Genomic DNA, 12,962 nt, shown 5'->3' with positions numbered 1-12,962 from the left:
TATTATATTTTCTTCTCCGTAATTCAGTCGCGAATAAACGCACTTGAAACTTGAAATTAGAACTTAAGAACATGAGAACCTAAAACACACAATATATTCAAAATGAGAAAGGAAAATAAAAGAAGTTAAAAACTTACTTAATTATACAGTACGTTCTAAATGAGAAAATAAAGTAACAGTAATAAAAAACTTACTAAATTATGTGATTCAAATCTTATTTATTGCAACAACTTATACTATTATGGTACTTTATGACCTCTCTTTTCGACTTTCAGCAGAGCATATCTGTGATTGTCGACTTACACCGGTGAGGGTCCGAATATACAAGAATGTAGTGAAAAATTCGGTCTTTCACCGACGTATTTGGTGAAGGTTGATATTCTCCTGTGAAAGTCGACATTCTTCAATTTCGGTCTTTCACGGTAACGTATGTATCTTATGGAAGTAAACCACTTGAACCAGCAATAAGCAAACGTACCTACGGCAGAGACGGCGGCTAGAGCCTAACTCTCTCTTTCTCTTGCCGAAACTCTGCTTTTAACTACTTTCTTCAAAGTAGAAAATTTGCATTCGTTCACGCTCGCTACAACATTTACCTATTCTGGCACAGACAATTAAGGGAATGAACGCTTATAGGAAAGTTAAAAATAAAACTTTAATTATTAGTTAATATAAATATAAATCCCTACAAACTCATATTGGAAAAAGGAATGTTATGAAACTTAAATACTATCTCATTATAGTACAAATCGTAGAGTATATCTCAGGACGTTAAGTATGTGTTAGAATTAAATTGTTTGATTCAGGTACTCTGCGAACACTTGAAGTAAATAAACTTGACAGACAGGAGACAATTTATTCTTCAAAAAATTCGATGCATGTTAAATTTTGCATAAATGGAATTTAAACTAATAATGTGAGGGACAGTTTCGACATAATGTCTTCTTTTTCATCCTCTTCAATGTAAGACAGGAATTTCGTTTTGAGAAGAAAGTCTAAAAGTAAATAAAATTCTCGAAGCTTTTTCATTTGACTTTCGACTTTAAAAAAGGCAAGATTAATAACTGTTTGACGTGCCTCTTTTCAAAATCAGTTCGCAGATTTAACCGTTCAGAAATCCGACTCTTTATGTAAATACGGAGATTTAGTTTCATTCTCTCTTTTTCAAATTATTCTCACGAAATGACATTTTCACTTTTCGGAAACTAATAAACAACACGACGAAGATTGTTTTCTTCTTCTCAAGAAATTCATCCGAATACACTAAAGACAGATTCTCACTTTTTTTCTCTTGGCTCACCTTACTCAGTGTAATATGCGCAAATTTTGCAAATTTTTCTTTCTGGTCGATATCAGAGCGATTTCTTTGGTTGTTCATCTACTTGACAAACACAAGCGTATATAAATACTTTGCATTTATTCCAAAAAATGATGATATTTTTATTCTAAATGGAACTGAACACTTCTGGACTAACCTTTTAGGTGTTCCACTTAAGTCATTATATGTTTTATGTCTATGTACTTAAAAAAGGCTTCGTATTTTCTTAGGAAAGCATAAGCACGTAAATGTAACAGAAAGGCCTATTGATTGGATTGTATTAAATTTATCAATATAATTTTTTGCGTAGTCTCTTTATAAAATGGCTAAGGGTTTACAAGGAAGACATAGTGAAAACAAAATCTCCTCTCATATATCCCGATTAAAAACATATCTTTCAGATTTTGCAGCAAAACCTTGAAAGGTTTTTAAATGCCTTATATAAGCAGCCATATCTTTAAGTCATTGAAAGCATTTCACAGAAATTTATTTCTATCGTAGAAGTAGCACAATGCAGATCAAAATATTTCTATGCTTTTAATGGCATGCAGTTTTATTACAAATAGTTGGTTAACTTAAAATGGTACACCGTTCGAGGATCAAGCGATTAAGGAAAAGGATGCTTATGTAGAGGATTTCTGAGAGAACAAATTTCGTATCAGTATATTCAGTTGAAAGTGAATCAATCTTAGAAATAATAAGTTTATAAATTTATGGCGCATACCTTGCCTAGAGCATACGTTAGAAATGAATAGACCTTTGATTTAGCTACACATTTTACGCGGTTCTAGCAATATTATGAAGCTTCCTGGATAGCAGGAATGATGTTCATCTTCAGATCTTCTAAGGTGCATATATTCTTTGCGTACAAATTTTGTTTTAAGTTTCCCCCAAAAACGTAGCCTAGGTGATAAGAGCTGGAGATCTCACTTTGTATAAGTTTTCTAAAGGGTTCTATTACAAAAATTGTCTTGCACAAGTCTTCATGGAAATACTGTATGATTCTTTTCACCCTCTTGCAGTAGTGCTTAGGAGTAAAATTCATTCTCCTGTAACAAGGCAGTAAAATGCTAGACAGTGTCTTGGCAGGACTTAGCATACATCATCATTTGAAATAAAAAGGTTTTGGTAACTCGTCGCGACGTAAAACACTAAACAATTTTTGCAACATGCAAACAAGACTCTATAGATAGGTTTTTAGAGCTTTGTATTCAGTAATTCTGGCTGCAGACATATCCATTTCATTATTCTGCTTCATCTGTACAGATACATGATCTATAAAGAAAATGTCACCAGACATGAAATTTTTCAAATCAACAGCTAGAGATGCCACACAAAATATCAGTATTCAATGAGTGCTTGTTTCGAAAGATTCATCAAAACCTCCTTCTGGAGTTCATGTCTCCTTTCATTACTTTGATTTGTTAATACTTTACGTATAACGAACAATATAAAAACCGAACAACCATTGCAAACAAAATACGCTCAGAATTATGAATTCTTAAGGAACAGGGTTCGATTCATTTTAACTGAACATTTTATGCTTTTCATATGGCGTAAACTATAAAAGCATCCATCAACTAGTCAGTTCAAATCAGAACCCAAAATGAAACACAAAGCATCTCATGGGATTAGCCGTTCAACTATTAGGGGATCTTACTAAGTACAAAACGAAATTGCGATTAGTTTGGCTTAATTTCGTTCAAAGGATAATTTGGATTGAATTTGGAAAATGTGTGGCTTAAACGTCGGTAACTGTATACTAGATTGTTCATGTTTCTTGCATCGAAAAGACTGATAATCTGTATAGAGCCGCCCAACTAAAATTTGGGGATGATATCTAGTCACCACCTAGAATTTGTGTATTAGTTCTTGTGCTTCTCATTAATTCCTCTATAAGCGAGTAAAACTATAATGAATTGCAGTATTCCCTATCCTTAGTCTTATGATTAACTAGTTAATACGACTAGCTAGCAACTGGAAAATCCGTCTTTCGAGTCCCGCGAAGACAAGCTGAGTTTACGTTTTGAGCTAATTAAAAGCTTACGTTATCTAATAAGAATGAATACCAGATTGCATAGGGAACATAAAAACTGGAGTACCTGTGGCATATCGCTAGATAGCATCCGCTTACTATCATTAATTACCTACATTTTATTCTTAAAGTTGAAATGTTTTGCAAATGAATGCCAGGCTGTAGTAATAATCTTTAGATTATGATCTAAAACTTGACACCCTGCCTTACGAATTACTTTCCTTTATTAATGAGTGAATAGCTTCTATAAAACTTTACGCCACAAATAATATTTCTTCTTTTTCTAAGCATATATCACTAACTTAAAGTTAAACAACATTCAACTTTGTACTTGTACTATACAAGGCTCTATTTTAAAGATATCTGACACTTTTTAAAGTCTCTTTTCTTAAAAGCAAAAATCTTATGTCAATCAACACGTGACTTCTTTCTACAAAATATTAAATTATACGCAATTTTCCTGCATTTCATTTAAACATATTAAATTAACAAATAACGAATTTTGGATTAAATCTACTTCGTCAATAGCGCATAAACCACAACAGAATAGATGCACTCTTTGAAGTTCACTATATTTTTTACCATAACGACACTTCGGCGTTAGGTTCTCTTACAGTATTACATCTCATTCTTCTCATAACTCAGAGTGCACAAAAATTATATCATCTGAAGAACTACCACAAGTTATAATCAAATACTATAATAAATCTAAAATGATGCATAAAAGAAATTAAACAAATAAAAAAGAAACAGTTTTTCGCAGATGATTCAGAGCCGCTTGCCTAATGTGCATGCGCTACTAATTAGCTCTCACTTCGCGGCATGGCAAAAATACAAAAAAGTCAAAATATTTTCATTAAAATTTGAAAGATATAGAAAAAACTTAAAACACGAAGTACAGTTAAAACAATTAAAAATACAATTTTTACAATTAAAATTACAGTTTCTACGCAAAACAAGCCAATAACTTAAATGATAATTCCAGAATAAATTAAGCATAATTTAATTCGCAATAATAAAAGACGTTACTTTGTTGTTGCGAAGCTTAGTTCCTCTAGTTTCCTTCAACGAATCCAATATTCTGACACCAAGTTTCAAATGTAAACAAACATGGCGGCCATGGTAATAAAAATTTAGGCTTAGCCTCACTTAAAAAGGCTTTTAAATTGTTCCTAATTCCACAGTTATTTACAATACTTTATTCTTATAATTTACAAATATATAAGAATAAAGAAACTGAGATCACTCAGCCGAGTAACAGAATGAATATATGTATAAATATATTTATATACTTTTGGTGCGATCCATTGCAACCAGAAGAGAATATAAGGTGCAGATCTACATATTATAGCAGTCCTATATACAAAATTTCAATGTTCTGAGGCTAGTCGTTTCTGAGTTATGCAAGATACGTACGTACACACAGACGCCACGAAAAATTCTCTTTAGAATTCATTTTAAATCAGTTTTACAATTTTTTGGGGAAAAAGAGTCTTTTATTCTGTTCTTACATATGACGCAAAACCTTCGTTAAATTGCATTCGATAGCGGTCAAAATTGATATTTTTCTTGAAATATGACACCTAAATTTTTTTGCGATTACAATACTTCCTTTTTTACTTCGTACAAGGAAGTATTACAGATCTAAATTACAGATCTAAATTGGCATACCAGTTTACTAAAATCTTTTCTGTTTTTAATATATCATCAAAATTATCTTCAAGAAAAAGTTTCAAAGCGCAATGCGAATGAGAAGTTATTATTTAACGCATTTTAAAATTATTTTTGAAAGCAAGAACGAATGCAATATTATCATTATATCCTGATTTTCTTTTCTCGCTACTGTAGACCCTAGGCCTACACTGTAAATTTTTTGTACTTGCTGTATACATGAAAGGAAAGTGCATGACAAACTGAACATCATTCGTTATTATTCAACATTAAAATTAAATTTAGCATTTATTATTCCTAATATCTATTCTTTTTCTAAATAAACAAAATCTGATGTGTACACCACGTAACTTGGACGGAATATTAAATCATACACATTTTTTCCTACTTTTTATTTAAACATATTTCCTGGAACTCACTTCGCGACAAGGCAAAAATACATAAAAACTCAAAATATCTATATACAAAATTGGAAAATACAGAAAAACATAAAACACCAAATACAGTTAAAACAACTTTAAAATATTTTTTTACGATCCAAATTACAGTTTCTGCGCAAAAACAAGCAATTCTGCCAGCGTACAAGAAAGCAGATTTTTCGGCGCACAAAACTGAAAGTTTATTTTTGGTCTCTCACTACAAAAAGCCACTAAAGGCGAGAAACGGAATTTGTTGTGGACGCTATGCTGAGTCAATATATAGGATAATTTTAATAACTTAAATGATAATTCCAGAATGGATTAATCATGATTTAATTTACAATAATAAAAGACGTTTCTTTGTTGTTGCGAAGTTTTAATTTCTCTAGATTGGCAACAAATCCACTATTCTGCTAGGTTTCAAACAAATATGGCTTCTATGGTAAAAAAAATTAGGCTTAGCCGCACTTAAGCAACTTTTAAATTGTTGGTAATTCTACAACTATAACATGGAGGTTAACTAAAGGCATAAAATCCTTAACCGGAAGATAAGCACAACATAATTCAATCACTTTTAAAGTAAAAAAATGCACAATTTAGAAACATATAAGAATAAAGAAACTGAGCTCACTCAGCCGATTTACAGAGTATATATATATATATATTTATATATATAAGATTTTGGTGCGGCTGATTGCAACTAAAATGCACATCTATATGTTATAGCAGTCCTATATACAAACTTTCAACGTTTTGAGGCTACTCGTTTTTTAATTATGCGAGATACATACATATGTACATACGTACGTACGTACAGACGCCATGAAACAATCTCTTCTGAATTCATTTTAAATCAGTTTTATAATTCGTTTGGGGAAAAAGAGTCCTTACGTACAGATGTCACGCAAAAACATCGTTAAATTCCATTCGACAGCGGTCAAAATGGATATTTTCTTTTAAATATGGCGAGTGGAATTTTTCGTGATTCCAATACTTCCTTTTTACTTAGTACAAAAAAGTAAATATATAAAGTTAATTATTTATGAGGAATATGTTATCGTGTACTGGTTCGTTGACCATATATTCCAGAAAAGATAGCAATTTACACTTTTTTAATAACAATATTGAATTTATTATTAGACGTGAAGAAGGAAAGAATCTATGTATAACTTAATACTCATTCAACAGCAGACTATAAAGACCATTAGGTTTTTCTGAACAGTGAATAGAAAAAATTAACAGTACGTGCACTGGGATTTGAACCACATATTTTTCAGTTGGAAACTGTACATACTAACCACCTGCATCACGAGAGCAAGCACCTGGTAGTAAGATAATTTCTTACATTCTAAATGTCTGTCGAAGGCCTCGTAAGTAACCATTGGAATATTTTATATGGATACCGCATCTCTCTCCAAACCCTTATTCACAGTACTTTTTTGTAAAGCATGCCTGAACCGTTAGAATAAGCTAGTACGTTTTTTCAAACGTTAACGAGGCATCAGATATTTTAAAGTTTCTTATTGAAAACTAAAACATTCTTTTAGAAGTTGTAGAATTAACTATTATTTGGAAGCATTTTAATAACTGAAAACACGTGTTAAAGATGTTTTATTTCAGTAACGAATATCAATCTAAACACATCAGTTTGAGCATTTGAATTGATGGATGCAATTATTTATTTAGGCTTTGTACCAAAAGCCGAGAAAGAAAATGTAAAACAGTCATTTGGGGATAAAACAATTATTTTGATTTTTAAGTAAATTATATTGATAGAAACTGAAATTTGTTTGAGAAGATTTTCATGGATGTGAAACAAAGTATACATGGAGATATTTTCAAAAAATATACATGTACATTTAAAAAGACGAACTTTTACTTTTTATGATATATGATTAAAATTCCAGCTGGGATTACTGCAAATCTCTTTAAATGCTTTAGCAGAGCTAAAGACATAAGTTTCATAAGGATTATTTTCCTTTGCTTCATTTCTCTTAAGCAACTAAGTACTTACAAATTTTAATTTGAAATTGACAAATTTTGTTGCTATGTGAAGTGAAAAACAGGAATTTCGAAAACTTGAAGTAAAAACACTACAGCAGGTTAACACAATAGACAGTGGCAATATCACATAAAATACTATAAGATACGTAAAAAGTTTAAAATTTAAAATTACTACGGTATCACGTTATAAGGTATTTCTCCAGCCTTCTTAGCATGCCTTTGTGGTGGGGTGGTCTCCACGCTAGGCCGGTATTCCAAAGGTCGGTGGTTCGATTCCCGGCAAAGGCGTTTGCTCATTTTTTATCTTGCCTGCTTCCAAAAATCATAATATCTCTACAGTGGCGCCCGAACTAAAAGGGTGTTGAATGATGATACTCTGAACTAAAAGTGTGTTGGATGATGATATTAGTGAACTCTAAAGTTTTTCACTTTAATATTCAGTTTTGTACTTATGTATGTATTATACTGTCTGCAAGTACTACGAAAGAAAATGTAGTTGCATGAATCAGTTTGTAAAACAACTCCAGTTTAAGTTTGCGCAAAGAACTAAATTATGCAGGAATTTATTATCTTAGTGATAACAGGTACACAATCTTTTAAATTTTTTACATAAGAGTTAGGTACATGAAAGTAATCTGCGTTAAATTACGTTTGAGCTCGTATACGTTTAGAGTATATATATATATATTTAAATTTAAACAAATTTAAATTTAAATTTTAACAAACACGTATAAGAGTAAAAAAACAAATTTAAAGCTAAAATTAAGAAAGCAAATTAAAGCCAAAAATTTTTTTAAAAAATATTTAAAAAAATGTGTAAACTTATAAAAGATTTAATTCTTGAACTAATCTACAATATCATTTAAATTCAGAAGCATAAGCAAATCAAGTGCAAAACCAATCAATGAAAATAAATTCACTAATTTAGCAAATTAAAATTAATCCAAACAACTTTTTTAAAATGCATAAGTGAATGACTGTTGAGCAGGCAGGAGACAGACTTATCAAGGGGAAGTTGCCTCCAAACCTAACTTTCCAATCATTCAATTCGTGTTTCGTCATTCATGCAGGCAAGGGTAAAAGTCAAAACCAAAAGTAAAAAGTGAAGAATGTCCAAAAAGAAATTCCAACAAAGTGGTCCCCCTATAAATGAGCATTTAAGAATTAAAGTTCCAAAAGGAAAACACCAATGAAGTCTTTTGAGAAACAAGCAAGTAAAGTCAAGTATTAAATTAAACTTTTTTTCAAAAAAATTAAATTTAAAAAAAAATAATTTTTTATATAAAATAATCTAGAAACCAATGTATTTTAGAAACCCTTATGTATATATTTTTTTAAAGTTTACTATGTGCAATAATTTAATAGGTTACATCTTTCCTCCATGCAGGACCAACAACTTTACAAAAGACCCATAAATATATGACAGTTGTGTCAGAATTAGCATCCGCATGTGGACATTTAGCAAGTCCAGAAAATCCACGGCAGTTAATTTTTCAGGCAGAGTCTTCCTTTCTTTACTTTATCTAACACAAGTTTCTGTCTATTCTAACAGCAATTCTTAACAGTCTTTTGATTGCTTCTTTGTTTAATTTTAAGTAGTTCCTAACAGAATACCCTTCCCCCGAACAACAATATCCAAGCTTACATGTAGACTTTATGAGGCTCTTAGCCGTCTATTCGGCTGCGTTCCCGGTGCAGGCTGGAGCAGAAAGTAGATGGTTTCTGCCAGGAAGATAACACACTGTGAGGCTAAGGCCAAGTGAGTGGTCTTCCTTGGTGGTGCTCACCTACTCCTTTCCCAAGATTTGCCGATTGGGTCTTCTAAAAATCCCAGTTGCCTTCAAAAGGGGGAGCATAGAAGGTATTTCTCCAGCCTTCTTCGCATGCCTTCGTGGTGTGGTGGTAGTCTGCACCCTCAGCGCGTAATTGAGAGATCCGTGGTTCCAGTCCCGGCGAAGGCGTTGCAAATTTTTCATTTCTCCTTCCAAAAAATACCTAATGTCTCTACAACGTAGTAATTTAAAATTACTACATAATATGGTAGTAATTTTAAATTTTAAACTTGGCAGGTTTAAATAGCGAACAGTTTGATATGTAGACTGCCAGTGTTACATTCCATTTTGAGTTAAGTAACGTAACGAAGCATGATGAGCAATCCATTGCACATTAATGCTTTGCATGCACTGGCATTATTTTGCATAAACATGTCAATGCACATTTTATTTTGAAACTACTTTGAATACTGTTTGCTAGATTGTTTGAACGCTTGATGCTGTTGTGTATTAAGCGTTCCAACATTCAAAAGATTCATTTAATCCTCTAAACGTGTTCACAATCTTTATTTGTTCTTTTATGTACTTGTTATTTAAAGCCTTTTTCGTTGTTATTTCCTTTAATTAAAATCATATGTATGAAATTATCCTAATGAAAGGTAATTTATGGAAAAGTCAAGTATTACACTAATATGCTAGCAAATGAGATGTCAAATTTGCTCTTTATTGGCTTCATGGCTGCTTAGATGATTTTAATAAAATTCCATTTAGCTATTGAAGAAGGAAATTTAAAACTCCAGATGAACAACATTTAAAAAGGAAAAATCTTGGAGTTTTCTGGCAATCTCCAAGAAAGGAAAGAAATAAACAGCTGTAAAGTGGACATGACTTTTTAACCTTCTCTGTGAGAACTCAAAAAAATAAACTTGCCGATTTTGTCTTGAAATTCATTAAGAACTTGACATTCCTGACAGGTGTTTTAAACTCTGCGTCAGAAGAAGACTTGATTACTGTTTTCTCTCATAACCCTAGGAAATAAAGACAAAAGAAGCAAATACTCTCATGACGATTTTGACGAGAGAAGCAATCTTATCGGGAAAATGCGAACTATAGTATTCAAGCGAAAGAAACTTATTTTTGATTTTAAACTAGGATATGATATGTAAATGAGTATAAAAAATTATGTTTGACTATATAGAAAACAGACAAGCATCCTTTAGCTAGTGAATGGTAATTTTATTTCCATAATGAGAGTATGTACAGTGAATTACAAATGTTCATAAATGATAAATTAATTATATAATTACAAATTCGCTAAATATGTATGTTTTCTTCCATTAAATATTGTACAAATATCTGAACTAAATTCCTTTCTGAATAATTCCAAAAATGTTTTTATTTCCTTGCATGAAGTATTCCTTGTATGAAGAAATTACTGTAATAGCGAAAAATATCCATTTTCGCATTTCAACAGAAATATCCATTTTGACTATTCTTCTTCTTGATGTCTGTATGCATAGACTGAATAAAGGACTCTTTTTTCCAAAACGGAATGTAAAATGGATTTGGAAGGAATTTTCTTGAATTCTGTATGTATGAATATATACAAATTTAAAAACTGTAGAAAGTTGAATTAGCTATCACCTCTGTATTGATTAGCTAAGAAAGTCTGTAGTTAATTAACTGTAGAAAGTTGAAATTATACGGGACTGCTATAACACCTTGTTGGGCCCCTCTCATTTTTATTGCAATCCGCAGCAACAATATATATATATATATAGGTAGTAAGTTGTAAACCAGAAAAAATCTGAGACAAAGTTGGTCAAAAAATGTGCGTTGAGCCGCAAATTTTAAAATAGAATGAAAATAAAAGAAGAGGCAAAAAATAACTAAAGCCGTAAAGGACATTTGAATTCTAATTCCAGAGATTACATGATGAACAAAGTTAAAATAACCAAAACTAAGTTAAAGCAATAATTGTGCGCTTAATAATCTACTTATTAAACAAGAAAAACTATGCGACAAAATCAAAATTGGCACGTGAAAAAATCACAACAATTTACAGACTACTGAAAAAAATTATTTATAAAAACATGGTCAATCAACTTCGTTCAAGACTCCACTCAGAACTTGCCAAGGGAAAAGGGCCTGAAGCCTTCAACCTAGCTGATTTTTCAGAATAAATTAAACAGGTACATTTCGTCGAACAGATCCATTGAGACTGAAAATAGCTTCCCTAGTTTTAAATTTTATGAACATTTTCTCATTTATAACTAACGATGTCTCAATAAATTTGTCCCTTTTCCAGATGTGCTTGCGCGTTAGAAAGCAGAAAAGTGAGGTTTAAAAATTACAAAAAAAATTTTAAATAAGAAAAAATTTGTAATCTAAAAAAGAAAAAATATGTAAAAGATGTAAGAATAATCCTATACAAAGTATCCTGGTTAGGCGAAAGTACAAAGACATTTTACAGTGTTAAACCTGCAAGTAATTGATAAACAGCATTTTAAGGGACTGGCCCTTTATCGTGATAAATAAAGACTTTATCCTAATGAAAAACATCTAGACAATGAAGGGTCCTGTTAAGACCAAAAAGCTAAGTATTCGTGAAGAAAATAATGAACAAAAAAGCAACATACCTGCGTCCGACACGTTTTCTTACCAAAATTAAACTGAGCAAAAACTAGGAAAAAGCCTGCCAGAAAGTAACGAAGGCCCTACGAGTGCTACCAGAATGAAAAATTAGTCAAATTCCATCCACTGGAGAAGTATGACATGGAAACATGTTAACGTATTTTATTGTTTGAAATATAATTTTTCACATTAAAAAGTTATACTGTCCCTCAAATTAACCAAATCCACAAAAACCCGAAATAAATGAAATTCAAAACCATCCAAAACTCGCTATAAATACATAAATATATTTACACATACACACAAAGTAATCATAAAAATAACCTCCCCGATATATTAACCACTAGCTGCCTATCCGCTCAACCAATCAAAATGAAATTTCAGATATTGTTATCTGAAGGAATACATCAGAGATCGTTACGATTTCAGCTCTCACGGCTGAGATTACAATGAAAAGATTTCGAAGTTTTCGAATGGCAATATCAGCGTTTTTGCTGCACGAATTGATCAGTGTATAGAAAACCCGTAGTTGACGGCGTAGAACATTTGCAAAGAAGAGCATTGTAAAGGACCAATAACAACACAAGAGAGGAGAGCGGAAAAATTCCACTGGAATTACAAGTTTTCAACGTGCCAACCTTCGCAGACGATAACGCAATGCATGCGAGAGATTTTTGGCAACAGTTACGAACCTAATATCGTAGGAAGCACATGATGTTTTCAAATATCTTTCAATTCTGAGAAATTGCGTGTAATTGACGTTTACACCTTAGATTTCAGATAACCTCAGAACCAGAAATCCATCGGAGTGTGGTCGGGGAATCGACATGGCCTCGGAAATTCAAAGTTATGGGAGTTGACTCTATCTCGAAAGTGCTGTTGCAGCACTCGCCAAACATATGTGGCGATGGGAGGAGCAGCACCATTTTCCATCCATACAATGTCATTACCGACATTTGTCTGCTGCAATTCTGAATTACGTAGTTCTCTTACATTGTTGCATACTCAGAACTTGTGATGGGTTTCTTTTTCATACCTATGGAAGTGACCTATCCGAAGACCGAGAACGAATATGCTTGCAATGCGCACTACACAGTTACATTAGCTTC

The sequence above is a fragment of the Stegodyphus dumicola genome, chromosome 4 (genome assembly GCF_044657685.1).
Source record: "Stegodyphus dumicola isolate Sdum_Otavi_A_Nest chromosome 4, ASM4465768v1".
In the NCBI taxonomy this organism is placed as follows: Eukaryota; Metazoa; Arthropoda; class Arachnida; order Araneae; family Eresidae; genus Stegodyphus; species Stegodyphus dumicola.
This window is presented reverse-complemented; position numbering follows the sequence as displayed.